General features: G+C 48.8%; 1 protein-coding gene across 16 annotated transcripts in view; it reads left to right on the forward strand.

Annotated features, from left to right (window-relative positions):
* Positions 1-9,045: 9,045 nt before the first annotated feature.
* Positions 9,046-12,816, forward strand: part of GSN (gelsolin) — a 64,716-nt gene continuing 60,945 nt past the window's right edge. For 5 of the 16 annotated variants that reach the window (XM_063649895.1, XM_063649899.1, XM_063649901.1 and 2 more), the window contains exon 1: positions 9,057-9,165. The gene's annotated coding sequence lies outside the window, so the exon portion shown is untranslated. Of the gene's footprint in view, positions 9,166-11,294; positions 11,507-12,712; positions 12,804-12,816 lie in introns of those variants that run through there. The other 11 variants (XM_063649896.1, XM_063649900.1, XM_063649902.1 and 8 more) reach the window with 7 other exon arrangements.

Here is a 12,816-nt window from a genome sequence, read left to right on the forward strand (position 1 = left end):
AGTGTGATAAGTGTCGTTGCAATTCATTCAATTCAGTGTGTATTGAAGGTCTGATCTGTCCAGGGTGCTGTGCTGGGCATTTTTACAGGAAGCAGAGATTGAGATATCTGGCCCTGCCCTCAGGGAGCTCAAAGTCTAGTGTGGGAGATGGTAAACAACCCAGTAATGAAATCATTACAAATAACCATCACTTACAAGGGAATTAAGCAGAGTTCTGGAGTGGAGAATAACAAGACAGGGGAGCCTATTTCAGCAGAATGGTCCGGGAAGTACTATGATGGAGGCATGTGCAAAGAACTGTGGAACCACAGAGGGGCTGCTAATGTAATACACGCTGGAGGAGACAGGGAAGGCTTTGCAAGGAGGGTGCTCTAAAACTGAGCCTGAAAAAATAAAGGAGAGTTAAACAGGGGGAAAGTGTCAGGACAGGCAGTCCCAAGAAAGAGAGCTGGGGTGCCAAGGCTTGAAGGTTTTGGGGTGATACAAAGCATGGCTTGCCAGGAACCAGCAGGATTCTGTGGCATAGGGGCATGAGGTTCAGGTGGGAAGGGGATGAGATGAGGCTGGAGGGATAAAGCAAGGCCAGATCATGTGTGGCCACCAACGCCAGGCTAAAGCAGCTCAGCGCTTGTCTGGATTAGTGATAAAACATAGAGCTTACCAGCCCGTGACTGTTGGCACTGGGGATTCCCAGAGCCTTTCATGGGTCTCATGAAGCCAGACTACATCTGCTGTATTAATATTTTATGCCATGATCAAGTAGTATACTTTAAAATAGAGATCACAGCTTGCTGCTGAAGATTTAACTGCTTTTCTTTTTCAGCTCTAGGGAAAAACAGGCTTGAAAGTCTTTCTGGGGTACTTCACCTTAAACTGTTTAAAGGCTCCTCCCCCATCCCTACAGGGGGACATGTAGGGCATCTGGAGACAAGAAAGAGGGACAGGTATACAAACAAATTTGATACAAGATTTCTAGCCAGCTAAGACTTTGGAGAATGGCTGTGTGAGAAGCTGAGCCTAAGTCTGGACTAAGCATAGAGGAAGCTGGACAGCTCCCTGAGACCCCGGGGGGGCTCACCTAAGGACCTGAATCTGCAGGGTCATCTGGCTGAGGTCAAGGTCAAAGCAGCAAGACTGCGCCAGGGAGAAAGCAAAACTCTAGACTGCCTGCTTGGTGTGACCAAGGGGTTCAATGGGGGATGAACCCCTTTTCGCTGGGACTGCCTCAGCCTCAGAATTTGGGGAGCATTCAGGAGGAGAGGAAATCTCCATCAGGGAAATGTGCTTCTTGCTCATTAGATACTGGTTTCTCAAGTTGGAGGTTTTGGTTTGAGAAAAAATGAAATGAAGTGATTGCATTTGCACTGTACATTTTTGAAGACATTCTTACAGATTCCAGATGTAAAGTAAGACAACCTAGAGTGACTTGACCTAAGAGCTAACGTTTTGAAAGGCAATTGAATGGATCTTATGAAACAAATGCTCTCTGGTTCTGCCTGGGACAGGAAACCTGTGCTGGGGCTAGTGCAGCACAACCAGGGGCTGGAAAAGCTCCTGGTTTTATGAGCCAGGTATAATCTCTCTTGGAGGTACTTTGTTCTATTGTCCCAGTTTGTCGATGACACAAGGGAGACTCAGAGGAGTGGATGACTTGCCCAGGGTCGTTTGCAAGGTAGAGGAGACACAGGGTGGAACTCGGATGTTCTACTTCCCTGGGCAAAGCTTTTAGAACTTCACAGCAAAGTCTGCTATGGCTGACAACAGTGATGAGAGAGGAGAAAAACCAGGAAAAAGAAACAGAAGCTCAAAAGAACAGGGAGAAGGGAATGTAGGAAGGAGAAAGTGGAAGGGGAGGAGGAGAAAGGAGGGAGATCAACTTTGGACTAAAACTTTAATCCAATCATCAGTTTTTTTGTTTGTTTTAAGTTTCTCTAAATTCCTAAGAAGGTAATGCATTGCTGGCCCGATTGTGTTTCAACTCCAAGAAGCAGCACAACATTTGAAAAGCCCATTGTTCGGTGTTGTGATAATATAACTCTCTGTAAATGGTGCAGTCCACTGTACAAAATACTGCCCCCTCCCATCCCACTGGTGACCTTCGGGGACAGCTGAATGCCTTCTGGTCCGCTGAGCCCAGAAGAGTGGGGCTGGGCTTTCAGAAACAGCTGGGCTGATTCATCTAGAACAAAAGCCAGCTCTTCCTGCTAAATCCCTGGCAGGCATGGGCTGTTAGGGCTGTGGGCCCCTGTGCCCCTCCACAGGAAACGTCTTGATTTTGCTCCAACAGTGTCAGTCTCCTGTGAGAGCCTGCGACAGCTTCCTCCTGCCCAGTGCCTTCAGCCCGGCATGCTCCCAGCCCCACATGAAAAGCAGTGGCTTTGGAGCAAAACCTGGGTTCCAGTCCCAGCTCTGCCATTCCCTAGTTGTGAAATGTAAATAAGAGATTTCACCTTGCTGTGCCTCAGTTTCTCGATCTATGAACTGGGAGTGAGAGTAGTTCCAACCTCAGAAATTTGTTGTCAGCTTTGGAGGAGATAATGCCCAGAGCAGGCACCCATGAATATGGTTTCCTTCCGTTTTTTATAAGACCCATCCATCTTGCCATCTGGCTTGGTCTCCCATAACTCAGTGGATGTACCCTGTATCCCTGACACACTGGCTCAAGCTCATTCACCTTAAACACCTCTACGCCCGTGCCTAGGGGGTTCCCATGATGACACCAGCCACTGTTGACAGAGCCCTTTATATGCCTCAGGCCTTGACATAGAGAATTCATTTAATTTCCCCATAATTCTTTGAGTGGATATTATTATCAGAGGAAGAAACCAAGGCTCAGAGAGGTTGAGTAACTCAGGCTGTCCTGTCCTTCAAGGCCTCTGAGTACAAAAATAGCACCATCTCCAAGATTTTTTTGGTGTGGGTGTGTTTAAGGGATTTTATGAATTACTTTTTGTTTCTAAAGCACAACAGTTCACAATCTTTCTGAAAGTAGTTCCACATTTCTTGAACAGCTCCAAATACCTTCCATAGAAGGTTGTTCCAAAGAAACAACGAGTTGTAGTCAACCATTATATGAAGTGTACAGAGAGGGGCCTAACATCAGACCCTAACATTGTCGAGATGAAATTAAATAATTGTTGATCCTGAGTAGGTAGCATGGAAAAGACCTTACCTTTCCCTTGGCCTTCTTTCACTCTGGCTGTAGAAAGAATCTGGGCTTTGGAGACAGACCTGGATTCAAATCCCAGCTCTACCACTCACCTAGCTGTGGAAGCTTAAGCAGATTACTTATCCTTTTTGAACCTATTTATTTTATTTGTAAAATTGGAGATAAGAATACCTAACTTAGAGGGTAATTGTCAGGCTCAATTGAAATAATAAATTGACCAGCATAGAGTAAGCACTCAGAATGTGGTAGTTATAATTATGCTTTTAGTTATTATTTTGCATGCCACTGTCACAGGGCCAGCTCTGTTAAGCTGTAGAGGAAGAACCTCCAGGCAGTTTTGCTCTTTCCTGAAAAATCTAACCTGGGAGGCTGGCTAGCTGGGAAATCCTCTGCTGTGTAACAGTGAAGTCACTGATGCTTATGCTGTTTAGCATCTTACTGGTATTTATTGGGCATAATTACAGAATCATAGCTGCTAGGAATCCAAGACTTAGGGCTGAGCTGGCAGTGCTTTTATGGAACACATAGTTTTAAGTTCTCATTAAAATAGTGGGACAAACACATTCCTGCCTGGGGCATTCAGAACATGTCTAGATTAATGGCTCTTGAAATTCAAAGAGCAACCCTCTCTTGAGTCCTCCTTTAGTGTCCCCAATCACTCTATCTGACCAAACTCATCTGTGGTCACTTTCCTCATTCACCAATTCATTAATCCAATAAAAACGTGCTAAACGTCTGCTCTGTGCCAAGCACTATTTGACACTGGGATGATGTTGGAAAACCAAGCAAACACATTTTCTCCTTCCACTGAGCTGCCAATCTAATGAGATATACACATAAATGTACAATCTGAATGCAGTGACTCGAATGGGGGAAGCCCAGGGTTTTGAGCAGTGGTGTGCCGGTAAATGTTAAACGACAGGCTCTTGGTGGGAGGGAGAAGGAAAACCCTGATTTATATCCTTTCGTGATCTCCATGGTGTAAATATTCCCACCGTGGGGACTGGGCTACCAGCATGATGTCACTGAGTGTGGAGTTGAGAATAGAAATGCAATTGCACACAATTATACAGTATTTCTACCATATAGATAAATGGTGAAAATAACCTTAAGAGCACAGATAATAGTGAAATACAGTAAAATAATTATGAAGTACAAGTTTTGAGAATTTATTACCTCTATTTATGTATTAGTCATTTTCACACTGCTAGAAAGACATACCTGAGACTGGGTAATTTATGAAGGAAAGAGGTTTAATTGACTCACAGTCCTGCATGGCTGGGAGGCCTCAGGAAACTTATAATCACGGTGGAAAGGGAAGCAGGCAAGTCTTACGTGGTGGCAGGAGAGAGAGTGTGTGAAGGAGGAACTGTCAAACACTCCTAAAAGAATCAGGTCTCGGCTGGGCAAGGTGGCTCACGCCTGTAATCCCAGCACTTTGGGAGGCCGAGGCCGGCGGATCACCTGAGGTCGGGAGTTTGAGACCAGCCTGACCAACATGGAGAAACCCTGTCTCTACTAAAAACACAAAATTAGCCGGGCGTTGTTGCGGGTGCCTGTAATCCCAGCTACTCGGGAGGCTGAAGCAGAAGAATCGCTTGAACCTGGGAGGTGGAGGTTGCGGTGAACCGAGATTGCACCATTGCACTCCAACCTAGGAACAAGAGGGAAACTCCGTCTCAAAAAAAAAAAAAAAAATTCAGGTCTCGTGAGAACTCACCATCATGAGAACGGCATGGGGGAAACTGCCCCCATGATCCAATTACCTCCCTTCCACTGGGTCCCTTCCTTGACACTTGGGGATTATGGGGATTACAATTCGAGATGAGATTTGGGTGGGGACACAGAGCTAGACCATATCAATTTATAATTTACTTAATTATAAGTTTATGTAGATTGTTATTGAAGGCTGTGCTTAATACAGCTGTCTGTAAGAATATATGGAAATTTGGCCAGGTGTGATGGCTTACTCCTATAATCCCAGCACTTTCGAAGGCTGAGGTGGGAGGATCTCTTGAGCCCAAAAGTTTAAGACCAGCCTGGTAATATAGAGAGACTTCATCTCTACAAATAATATAAAAATTAGCCAGGCCTGGTGGGATGTACCTGTGGTCCCACCTACTTGGGAGGCTGAGGCAGGAGGATTGCTTGAGCCCAGAGGTCAAGGCTGCAGGAAGCCACATTTGTGCCACTGACTCCAGCCTGGGTGACAGTGAAATCTTGTCTCAGAAAAATCCACAAAAATTCATGGAAATTGAGCAATCAGTTCATAAGAAAACAACACTAAACACACTAAATCAGTTCTTAAGAACACAACACTAGTTCAACACTAAAGGGGACGGAGGCTGGAGAAAATAACAGTCTCCTTTCCTTCTTCCAGCTCTGTCTTTCTCTGACCTCCACACCTTTGCTTATTCTGTGCTCTTAGCAGAAGATGCTGTTCCCTTCCTCACCTCCACTCTTATTCTTTCCACCCTTTCAAGGCTGACTGAATCCAAGCTGTTGTCTCTGCTAGGCTTCCCCTTCCCTTTTCTCTGGGAAGTGCACCCCCTCCACCCACAGGTTACAGTGGGAGCAGCCAGGTTTGTGCAGTGGGACCCTGTCACTCGGGTCAGAGTTAATTAGATAAAGGGTAGGCATCTGATCCAACTTAGAATGTGGACCACAAACAAAGATTCCAGCTTGCTGCTGGTAAAAGCCATTTTCTGGAAAGCAGAAATGCTTGTGTGATGTGAGCAGACAGGCAGAGATGAAAGATGGGGGAGAGAGTACTTTCTGGGTTCCCTTTAGTACTCAGGTCCTGCTTGTGGTCTGATCCTGAGGCCCAGCTGCACTCCTGCCCTAGTGTTCCATGGGATATTTCAGGATCTCCTGAGAGTGTTCTCTCAAGTAATCCCTTGTACGAAATCCCTGTCTCATCCTCTGCTTCTAGGGACCTACTACAAGGCATTCGATGCTCAATAAATACTTGTGCTGATAACTTCTCTTTCTGAAGCCAGCTCCAGGAGAGGTCTGTAATCAGAAGAGCCCCTGAATCCTGAAGCCTCCCGGGCTGGCCAGCCCCCACATCTCCTCTGTGAGTTTCTCCACACCCTTCTAGTCATTTAACAAGTCTCACTGGCTTTCTCTGTGAATACAATGGAAGATGGTCACCTCAAAATGGTGGCCTTGGCCTTCAGAGATCATCAGTCCTCACATGCCCAGTTAATTAACCATGATTGTCATGTCTCAACTTCCAGCTCCAAATTCTAATAGTCCATCTTTGTTCTGCCATCCACTCCTCATGCTGTCAACTGTGTTGTGGGGGAAGGTTACAGTACAAACCTGGGTACAAGTGAGGGCCATCTTGTTGGGTGGGAAGAGGCGTTCTCAGAGGAGGGAGAAGGCACCCCCAAATTGTCTAATGCCTGGCCTGTGTGTGGCCTTCATTTCTCCCCAGACTCACTCTGGGAAGGAGGTGGTCTTCTGGCAAAAGAAGATATCATAGTTCTTCCATCAGAGGAGATCCTTATCAGCAAGACATTCACTCTGAGGTGAGGATCCAGGACAAACAGGCCTTACCGGTGCCTAGATCCAATGGAGGGAGAAGTACAAAGAGGTATCTAGAAAGGAATGAAGACAGGATACCAAGAAGACTTCTAGGCATCCATGAAAGGCAGACTTGATATATCCTGCCAGCTATAAAATACACATGTTGAGGCATAAAGCAAAGCACCAGGAGATTTCTAGAAGTGTTCCTAGAGGGGTACTCCCATGTAAGTATTGGTTATCATCATCACAATCATCATCAATCAATCATCATCATCATTATCTTCATTATCATTTTTATGAATTCCTGGTGATGCCCGTTCCCATGTTCCTCTCCAGCCACCAAATGGAGCAATTACAGGGTTATGGGTAGGCATCTGATCCAACTTAGAATGTGGAACCTTGGATCCAGCTTAGAATGTGAACCTTTCTGCTTTCTTGGCCTCAGTTTCCCCATCTCTAAAGGGAGGAGTTGGACCAGACGTTCTCCAATGTCTCCTCCATCTTGATGTGGTATTCTCCAGTTCTATGGGGACACAGATTCAGAGTTCCACCTCCCTTTGTCTGAGAGCAGTTGCTGGGGCTGGAAATGATATGTTAGATAATTCAAAGGCATGTGTACGCCGGGGCTTATAATCAAAGAGTCCAGAGCCAAATAAGCCTGTGTTTTTGCTTTTCTCCCCAGCAGCCTTGCATTGGGCCCCAGGCAGCCTCTGGAGAAAAGAGAGTAGCAGAGATGGTGTGAGCCTCCCTGGGGGGTGGATACCTTGCTTCAATTCTCAGAGAAAGTGGAACTGGGCAGAATTTCCCAAGCCAGGAAAGGTGGCAGAGTGTGACATAAGACATTGAGCAAAGAAGCGAGGGCCAAGGACTCAGGCATAGAAGAGCAGACTGCACAGTATCAGTAGTGTGACCTCCAGAGAGTACTTAACCCTTTCTGTGGGCTTGGCTTGCTCATCTGAAAAATACACATGGCAATGCCTCCCTTGGGAGGCCAGGTAGGGAGGTGAGAATGAAAGTCGGTAATACGTGGGAAGCCCAGAGCATGGCATGAGGCATTCAAGAAATGATTCTTGTATTTACTGGTGTTGAGCAAAGAGAGAGTGGCAGGAGGAAGAGCCAGGGCGAGATTCCCGGGGTCCTGTGGCTTCCCTGGCTGCTATTCAATGGAAAAACCAGGGAGTGAGTTTTTCCGCTGTGCTCTTGGATTCTGTGCTACTTAAACAACAGCCTTTTCTGCTCTGATCCCCAGCACCCGGCAATTACCGACTCTAGTACATTTTACCTTGTGTTAAGAGGGAGCTTTACCCTGGCTGAACATGGGGCTGCTGCCAGCACCCAGGCTGGGAATGGACATCTCTGTCATGTGGTGCAGTCTCCTGTGGAGTGTGTGAATCCTTCCAAATTGGAGTCACGCGGCAACTCCAAAAGCCCTGGGAACTCATGTGTTCACCAGGACTGTTGGGAGGCCGTCTTAGCCTTGCTGCATTATAAATGGCTATCGTCTCAAATGCATATGAGATGCTGTTGAGATCAACAAAGTATTACATTTGTTTAAAAGTGACCTTGCACTCATCTTTCTACCCAATGTGGATTTCCTCAATCTCCTAAAACAATATCTGCCATGACACTAATAAGAACATCCCTTCCGTTTATGCAGAAGCCACAGTCCCTATCATTGTGCTGAGAGTCTTTTTCTCACTGAGTCTTCTCAACCGCCCCATGAAGAGGCAATTCAGGATGCCCATTTGACAAACGAGGAAACGGAGACTTAGATATGTGAGCTCGCTTGCCCAAAGTTACAGGACTAGTCGATGTCTGGGGTTTCAAACCAGGCCTTCTGACTCCGAGGCGCCTGCTTAATGGTCCACTTTAAGGACCAGGGATGCACTTGGCATTTTCGTTACTTCATTCGGAATGAGCTGGGAATCGCTCTTCCTCCTTATTCCCTTCTATGGGAGGGAATCTCCCCTGCTTTGCGTGCAGCCTATGTCGCTCTTCGAGGGCTTTGCCTCCTGAAGTCCGTTCTCTCCAGGGCTGAAATCTGCCTCCGCTGGTGCTAGTTGAGCATTGCTCGCTTGCCCGCCCCATCTGAGCTCTTTGGCCCCAGCCCAGCTCAGGAGCTGCCCTGGGTCTCCTCCCCGACCCTAGGCCTCTTCAGATCTCCCTTTCGTGCTCTGGGCCTCAGTTTCCTCCAGGGGAAAGCAGAGGGCTTGGTACCTTCCTGCGAGGTGAAGCGAGGGGTCGCCCTGGATGAAGGCGAGCTTGGAGCCACCCGCCCTGCAGCCGACCGGAGGGCCTGGCGCTCCTCCCCCACCCGCCGGCCGGGCCGCCCCGCCCCGAGGGCGGCTCCCGCCCGCGCCCTGCCCACCCCGGCCGCGCGCACCACAACGCCCCCGCCCCGCCGCCCGGAACCAGCTGAGCACAGCTGGACCCAGCAGCCTCTGTCTCCAGCGCCGCAGCAGCAGGTAGGGGAGGCGCGCGGCCCCGGCCCCGGGCATCTGGGGGTCCCGGGCTGATTTGAGTCCTTCCTCTCCCTTCCTTCCTGGTCCTGTCTCGCCCGCGCCTGGAGCTCGGCCCGGCCGCGGGGGCATCGCTGGAAAAGGGCTTCCTCGCTCACTTTTCCCGTCTTCCAAGGGACCAAAGAGTGTGGATGGGAGCTGGGGGATGGGGAGACGCCGGAGCAGGAGAGGAGAGGGGCCAGGCCTCCACCCCGTGATCCCACTGTGCTGCTAGCACCTGAGCTCCTCGACCCCGCCCCCGGGATGGGGGAACTGGCCTGGGGTCACCCCTGCACTTGGGGTGTCTGACCCGGGCATGCAGGGGACCACCAGCTACAGTCTGGGCGGTGACTCCGCTGGGGAGTCCACTCAGAGGACCCTTGCCTCCTGGACGATACCTGTGCCTGCTCTCCTCTCCGGCTGCTTCCTCTTTCTGGGGACTGTTAGAAAGTTCTTCCTTATACTGTCTGAAATCTTCAGGCGCCTGCTACCTGTAGGTGCTGGCTCCTCCCCGGCCCTGCAGTGTTCCCTTCCCTGACTCACACGGAAGCTTCTTCTGGAGTTGAAGACAGTGACTGGAACCCCTTCTCCCTGAACCCCCATGTCTTCTGGGGTCCAGCCCCCCAGAACCTAAATAACAGCAACTTCCCTCTGGTCCAGTGCAGGCTGGCTGGTCTGGGCAGTGCCCAGGGGGAAGCCCCAGTCCTTGGAAGGCTGGGGGCTGGGGGTGTGGGTGAGCAGGAGACATTGGCTTTCTTCCTAGCTCCTTGTCTGCCCAGACATCTGCCACTTTATCCTGTCTTCACACCGTCCTCAGAGCATGGAAGGGACCTTTAAAACACCCAGAACTCATTCTGGGCTGTCCTGAGGGTAATTGGACTTTGTGGAAGGCGGGGCCTCTGGGGAGGTGCCTCTCGCTTTTGTTTGGCCTCTGGGGACTTTTCAAACACTTAATCCTGTGTGTCCTGTTCTCCCAGGACCACATTTCTGACCAGGGCACCAGGACCTCTCACCGCTCTGCCCTTCACAGCGACCATAGCTTGCTAGAATCTTACCCCATCTCCATTTCACAGTTGAGAAAAGTCAAGGACCCAGAGAGTTTATGATGGGCTAATCGTCACACAGTGAGGCAGGGTAGGGCGGAGATCCAATTCTGGTCTGCCCTTTGCAGACTCCTTGCTGGGAGGGACTCTAGCCTCCTTCTTGGGTGTTCCGTTTACTAAAGGGACAAGCATTCCCCACCCCCCTGTACATACACACTTGGGGGTGCTGGTTGGTGTTTCTTGGGGCTGTTAAGGGGGAGAGGCTTGGAAACAGAGGAGGAACGATGGGGGTGGGAACGGTCGGCTTTCAGCTCCTTTGAAACTCTATTTTTCTTTCTGGGGCCTTGCTATTTATAAATGCCAGGGAAATTGTAAACAGCCAGGGAGCTTGGGTTGGCACTCGGTGAGTTACACAGCAGCAAAGAGGGTTTCTGTGTGAATCAGGGAAGGAAAGTTTACTCCAGAATTTTCCACAGTCCTTTTATTAGGGACTAACATGAGCCTGGAAACAGGCTGCTCCCAGGAGGGGTGGCTGCAGGGTTTGCCTGGCATGGCATTTCCTTCCTGCCTCCCTCCTTTCAGCACTTCTCTGGGCCTGTATTCTGTGCCTTGCCCTGTGAGGGGCCCAAGAGCCTCGGAAGAGGACAGAGCTCTCTGTCCTCAAGATGCTTGCCATCTGTAGTGGTTGACACTTTCGTGCCATATTAAGAGTGACTTCAGCCTGCAAGAGGAGTGACTAATTTTGTCTAGGTGAGCCAGACCTCAGAATGAGTAATCATTTACCAGGAGAAACAGGAGTTGGGGGAAAAGACATTCTGAGAAGCAGGAACCACTTGTGCAAAGGCACTGAGGTTTTCTGAGCCATCCATGTGGCTAGCGTGGAGGATGGGAGAAGGGCGGGGTGGTGGGAGGTGAGACTCTAAATGAAAATGGAACTAGATTATAAGCTAAGGGTTTGGACCTCATCCTGAAGGCAATGAAGAGCTGAGAAAGGGTTTTGACAGAGCAGCGATTTTTAAAAACTCATTATTCTGAATGGCTGATGTAGGGGATGCATTGAACGAGGCTGATCTGGAGGCAGGAAGGCCCTGAGGAGGCTGTTGCATGATTCAAGTGAAGTAGAATGCAGGCCTGAACTAGAGCAGTGGCCACTGGGATGGGTCAGAGCAGCAGATTCTGGAAGCCCAGCTGAAGGTCTCAGAACCTGCTGTAAATTTCATCTAAAAGCAGACAACAGGCTATACCTACTGGAGAAGGCTGCTAAGGTATTCAGCATTGTAATTTTTTTTTTCTTTTTCAGGAGTTTTAAAACAAACAAACAAAAATTGTTAAAGAATCCCTCCAAGCCCTCCTCTTTCCCCAGAGGTCACCACTGTTAACAATGGTGTGTGCACTCCTGCCAAACACATTGATTGGATGTCTTCACTCTTAGCCATCCAGTGACAGTGGGTCACTTTCCCCTACTCCATGTGAATAGTTTGGGTCATTTGTGACGTGGGTTATAGAGATGATTTCTGCTTGGTCTGTGGTACGTTGCTGAGACACTGATCTCTGGTTTTCTTTAAGAAAACTTTTACATCCTATGTCTACGGCCTCTGGGTGTGTATATTTACTTATCAGAGACCACAGGTGTGAGAGAAGTTAGAAGCACTGACTTGGAAATGGACCCCCAGTCTTGGTTCTTTGGGTGACCTTGGGCAAATCCTATCTCTCTGAGCATCCGCTTCCTCATCTGTGAAATGGAGAGATGTTGGTTTGCATGATAATAATAACAAGCTATCTTTTAACTGGGCATGGTGGCTCGCACCTGCAGTTCCAGCATTTTGGGAGGCCGAGTTGGGTGGATGGCTTAAGCCAGGAGTTTGAGACCAGCCTGGTCAACATGGTGAAACCCTGTCTCTACTGAAAATACATGGTGGGATGCGCCTGTAATCCTAGCTACTTGGGAGGCTGAGGTATGAGAATTGCTTAAACCCTGGAGACGGAGGTTACAGTAAGCCGAAATCACGCCACTGCACTCCATCCTGGATGACAGAGCAAGACTGTCTCAAAACAAAGAAAGAAAAGACAAAAAAAGCTATCTTTTAATATACCAAGCACTGGAACATTAATTACTTTATTGATTCCTTGCAACCATTCCTCTGAGGTAGATACTAGTATCTTCTTTCACAGATGAGGAAACTGAGTCTGAGGCTGAATAGCATGCGCCGGGTTGTGTGGCTATTGGGTGATGGTGCAAAGATTCCAGAGGTCTGATGACAGAGCCATAGCTATTAATGACTGCACTAAACATTCTCTTGAAAATTCTTTCTAGTCCTGGTATTAGGAGAACTGGTAAGGGAGTTTGTTATGCTTTTATGAGGGGTGGGTGTCGGTATGCAGAGCTTGGAGGGCTCAGCCCTGCAGCAGAGAGGCCTGGAGGGGCCTCCCAGGGCTATTTGTAAACTCATACTTTCCTGTGCCATCCACAGGACCCTCGAGTGCAGGTCAATCTCCCCTCCATTTCAGGGAATCCAGGCTCCAAGAGGACACAGGACTTGCCCAGCAAGGTCATGTGGTGAGGTGAGAGCCCAGC

The sequence above is a fragment of the Pongo pygmaeus genome, chromosome 13 (genome assembly GCF_028885625.2).
Source record: "Pongo pygmaeus isolate AG05252 chromosome 13, NHGRI_mPonPyg2-v2.0_pri, whole genome shotgun sequence".
NCBI lineage: Eukaryota > Metazoa > Chordata > Mammalia > Primates > Hominidae > Pongo > Pongo pygmaeus.